This window comes from Oncorhynchus tshawytscha, linkage group LG22, assembly GCF_018296145.1.
Source record: "Oncorhynchus tshawytscha isolate Ot180627B linkage group LG22, Otsh_v2.0, whole genome shotgun sequence".
NCBI lineage: Eukaryota > Metazoa > Chordata > Actinopteri > Salmoniformes > Salmonidae > Oncorhynchus > Oncorhynchus tshawytscha.
In genome coordinates, this window is record NC_056450.1 from 11,188,827 (window position 1) to 11,193,916 (window position 5,090).

General features: G+C 45.1%; 1 protein-coding gene across 1 annotated transcript in view; it reads left to right on the top strand.

Annotated features, from left to right (window-relative positions):
- Nucleotides 1-5,000: 5,000 nt before the first annotated feature.
- LOC112221788 (teashirt homolog 2) overlaps nt 5,001-5,090 on the top strand; it is a 47,953-nt gene continuing 47,863 nt past the window's right edge. The window contains exon 1 of the mRNA XM_024384110.1: nt 5,001-5,090. This exon is cut by the window's right edge and continues 369 nt beyond it. The gene's annotated coding sequence lies outside the window, so the exon portion shown is untranslated.

A 5,090-nucleotide genomic window follows, 5' to 3' on the forward strand; every position in this document is an offset into this window, starting at 1 on the left:
GCCAGTGATTGTGTCTCCATGTAAGCAGCAGCCTCTCTAAACAGTGATTGCTGTTTAACAGTTTGATGGCCTTGAGATAGAAGCTGTTTTTCAGTCTCTCGGTACCAGCTTTGATGCACCTGTACTGACCTTGCCTTCTGGATGGTAGTGGTGTGAGCCGGCAGTGGCTTGGGTGGTTGTTGTCTTTGATTATCTTTTTGGCCTTCCTGTGACATCGGGTGCGCTATACAGTGCCTTGCGAAAGTATTCGGCCCCCTTGAACTTTGCGACCTTTTGCCACATTTCAGGCTTCAAACATAAAGATATAAAACTGTATTTTTTTGTGAAGAATCAACAACAAGTGGGACACAATCATGAAGTGGAACGACATTTATTGGATATTTCAAACTTTTTTAACAAATCAAAAACTGAAAAATTGGGCGTGCAAAATTATTCAGCCCCCTTAAGTTAATACTTTGTAGCGCCACCTTTTGCTGTGATTACAGCTGTAAGTCGCTTGGGGTATGTCTCTATCAGTTTTGCACATCGAGAGACTGAAATTTTTTCTCATTCCTCCTTGCAAAACAGCTCGAGCTCAGTGAGGTTGGATGGAGAGCATTTGTGAACAGCAGTTTTCAGTTCTTTCCACAGATTCTCGATTGGATTCAGGTCTGGACTTTGAATTGGCCATTCTAACACCTGGATATGTTTATTTTTGAACCATTCCATTGTAGATTTTGCTTTATGTTTTGGATCATTGTCTTGTTGGAAGACAAATCTCCATCCCAGTCTCAGGTCTTTTGCAGATTCCATCAGGTTTTCTTCCAGAATGGTCCTGTATTTGGCTCCATCCATCTTCCCATCAATTTTAACCATCTTCCCTGTCCCTGCTGAAGAAAAGCAGGCCCAAACCATGATGCTGCCACCACCATGTTTGACAGTGGGGATGGTGTGTTCAGGGTGATGAGCTGTGTTGCTTTTACGCCAAACATAACGTTTTGCATTGTTGCCAAAAAGTTCAATTTTGGTTTCATCTGACCAGAGCACCTTCTTCCACATGTTTGGTGTGTCTCCCAGGTGGCTTGTGGCAAACTTTAAACGACACTTTTTATGGATATCTTTAAGAAATGGCTTTCTTCTTGCCACTCTTCCATCAAGGCCAGATTTGTGCAATATACGACTGATTGTTGTCCTATGGACAGAGTCTCCCACCTCAGCTGTAGATCTCTGCAGTTCATCCAGAGTGATCATGGGCCTCTTGGCTGCATCTCTGATCAGTCTTCTCCTTGTATGAGCTGAAAGTTTAGAGGGATGGCCAGGTCTTGGTAGATTTGCAGTGGTCTGATACTCCTTCCATTTCAATATTATCGCTTGCACAGTGCTCCTTGGGATGTTTAAAGCTTGGGAAATCTTTTTGTATCCAAATCCGGCTTTAAACTTCTTCACAACAGTATCTCGGACCTGCCTGGTGTGTTCCTTGTTCTTCATGATGCTCTCTGCGCTTTTAACGGACCTCTGAGACTATCACAGTGCAGGTGCATTTATACGGAGACTTGATTACACACAGGTGGATTGTATTTATCATCATTAGTCATTTAGGTCAACATTGGATCATTCAGAGATCCTCACTGAACTTCTGGAGAGAGTTTGCTGCACTGAAAGTAAAGGGGCTGAATAATTTTGCACGCCCAATTTTTCAGTTTTTGATTTGTTCAAAAAGTTTGAAATATCCAATAAATGTTGTTCAACTTCAGGATTGTGTCCCACTTGTTGTTGATTATTCACAAAAAAATACAGTTTTATATCTTTATGTTTGAAGCCTGAAATGTGGCAAAAGGTCGCAAAGTTCAAGGGGGCAAGGCACTGTAGGTGTCATGGAGGGCAGGTAGTTTGCCCCCGGTGATGCGAGTGTGCAGACCGCACCACCCTCTGGAGAGCTTTGCAGTTGAGGGTGGAGCAGTTGCCATACCAGGCTGTGATACAGCCCGACAGGATGTTCTCGATTGTAGATCTGTAAAAGTTAGTCAGGGTTTTGGGTGACAAGCCAAATTTCTTTAGCCTCCTGAGGTTGAAGAGGCACTGTTGTGCCTTCTTCACCACACTGTCTGTGTGTGTGGACCATTTCAGTTTGCCGTTGATGTGTACGCAGAGGAACTTAAAACTTTCCACTTTCCCCACTGCTGTCCCTTCAATGTGGATAGGGGGGTGCTTCCTCTGCTGTTTCCTGAAGTCCACAATCATCTCCTTTGTTTTGATGCCTTTGAGTGAGAGGTTGTTTTCCTGACACCACACTCCGAGTGCCTTCACCTCCTCCCTGTCGGCTGTCTTGTCATTGTTGGTAATCAAGCCCACTACTGTTGTGTCGGCTACAAACTTGATAATTGAGTTGGAGGCGTGCGTGGCCAAGCAGACGTGGGGGAACAGGGAGTACAGGAGGGGTCTGAGTGTTGAGGGTCAGCGAGGTGGAGATGTTGTTTCCTACCTTCACCACCTGAGTGCGGCCCGTCAGAAAGTCCAGGGCCCAATTGCACAGGGTGGGGTTGAGACCCAGGGCATCCAGCTTGATAATGAGCTTGGAGTGTACTATGGTGTTGAATGCTGAGCTGTAGTCAATGAACAGCATTCTTACATAGGTATTCCTCTTGTCCAGATGGGATAGAGAAGTGTGCAGTGTGATGGTGATTGCATCGTCTGTGGACCTGTTAGGGCGGTATGCAAACTAAAGTGGGTCTAGGGTGGCCGGTAAGGTGAAGGTGATATGATCCTTGACTAGTCTCTCAAAGCACTTCTTGATGGCAGAAGTGAGTGCTACAGGGCAGTAGTCATTTACTTCAGTTATTTGCCTTCTTGGGTATAGGAACAATGGTGGCCATCTTGAAGCATGTGGGGACAACACACTGGGATAGGGAGTGATTGAATATGTCCGTAAACACACCAGCTAGCTGGTCTGCGCATGCTCTGAGGACGGGCTAGGGATGCCGTTCTGGCCAGCAGCCTTGCGAGGCTTAACATGTTTAAATGTTTTACTCACGTCAGCCACGGAGAGGGGGGGGTGGCAGTCCTTGATAGCAGGCCGCGGCGGTGGCACTGTATTATCCTCAAAGCAGGCAAAGGTGTTTAGTTTGGCTGGAAGCGTGGGGTCGGTGTCCGTGACGTTGCTGGTTTTCCTGTAGACCCTGCCACGTATGTTTCTTGTCTGAGCCGTTGAATTGCGACTCCACTTTGTCCCTGTAACAGCATTTCGCTTGTTGATTGCCTTGCGGAGGGAATAACTACACTGTTTATAAGCAGCCATATCCCCAGACCGCTTTCCAATGCATGGTTCGCACTTTCAGTTTTGTACGAATGCCGCCATCCATTCATAGTTTCTGGGTAGGGTAGGTTTTAATAGTCACAGTGGGTACAACATCTCCAGTACACTTCCTTATAAATTCACTCACCGAGTCAGCGTATAGGTCAATGTTATTCTCTGAGGCTGACCGGAACATATCCCTGTCCGCATGATCAAAACGATCTTGAAGCGTGGATTGCGATTGGTCAGACCAGCGCTGAATGGTTCTACTCACTGGTACATCCTGTTTGAAACTGGTACATCCTGTTTCTGCCAATAAGACGGTAGGAGTGAGATGGCGTCGTGGTCGGATTTGCCGAAGGGAGGGAGAGGGCATAGTATGCATAGCTGAAGTTAGAGTAGCAGTGGTCGAGTGTATTATCCCCACGCATAGTGCAATCAATATGCTGATAGAATTTAGGTAACCTTGTTCTCAAATTTGCTTTGTTAAAATCCCCAGCTACAATAAATACAGCCTCAGGATATATGGTTTCCAGTTTACATAGAGTCCAGTGAAGTTACTTGAGGGCCTTCTTCGTGTCTGGCTGAGGGGGAATGTACACAGCTGTGACGATAACTGACAAGAATTCTCTTGGGAGGTAATATGGCCGGCATTTGATTGTAAGGAATTTTAGGTAGGGTGAGCAAAAGGACTTGAGTTCCTGTATGTTGTTATGATTACACCATGAGTTGATAATCATGAAACATACACCCCTGCCCTTCCTCTCCCCAGAGAGGTGTTTATCTCTGTTGGCGCGATGCGTGGAGAAGCCCGGTGGCTGAACCGATTCCGACAAAATATCCCAAGACAGCCATGTTTTCGTGAAACAGAGAATGTTACAATCTCTGATGTCTCTTTGGAAGGCAACCCTTGCTCGAATTTCGTCTACCTTATTGTCAAGAGACTAGACAATGGCGAGTAGTATACTCTGGAGCGGTGGGCGATGTGCACGTCTACGGAGCCTGACCAGGAGGCCGTTCCGTCTGCCCCTTTTGCGGCGCTGTTGTTTTGGGTCGGCTTCTGGGATTAGATCCATTGTCCTGGGTGGTGGTCCAAACAGAGGATCCGCTTCGGGATATTCACGTATTCCTGGTCGTGATGTTGGTAAGTTGACGTTGCTCTTGTATCCAATAGTTCTTCCCGGCTATATGTAATAAGACTTAAGATTTCCTGGGGTAAGAAATAATACATTAAAAAAACTCAATATTGTATAGTTTCCTAAGGACTCGAGCGAGGCGACCATCTCTGTTGGCGCCATCTTTAAAAAATATATATATATAGCTAAGTTAGCATACTCATTGTGCATTTATTCCTAATGTTATTCTTTTTCTATTATTGATATTTTTCTCCCTCTCTCTGCATTGTTGAGAAGGGCACATAAGAACGCATTTCACTGTTAGTCTACACCTGTTGATTACGAAGCATGTGATAAATACAATTTGATTTGGTAATATAGCATTTACTATCTATGGAAATAATTAAAGTTCCTTTCTTCCATCATCTCAGAACCCTTGGTAAAAACAAAATGGAACTTAAATCAATGACATTTTGCACATTATTATCGCTGAAACAGCCCTTACATATCCTGGTGTGTTCTCTGGCCCCTGTCCCTTTAATAAACTCATGATTATCTGGTGTAACAAATGTCTCGCTGCCATCATCAAGTCCAGGCGAGGGAGGAGTTTTTAATGTTCAGTTTGTTCTATGGATCGATGTTTGCTGGCATCGCCTCACCCTGCCTGCTCCGTGCGTGATAGCCTACCATTACCCAACGTTTTA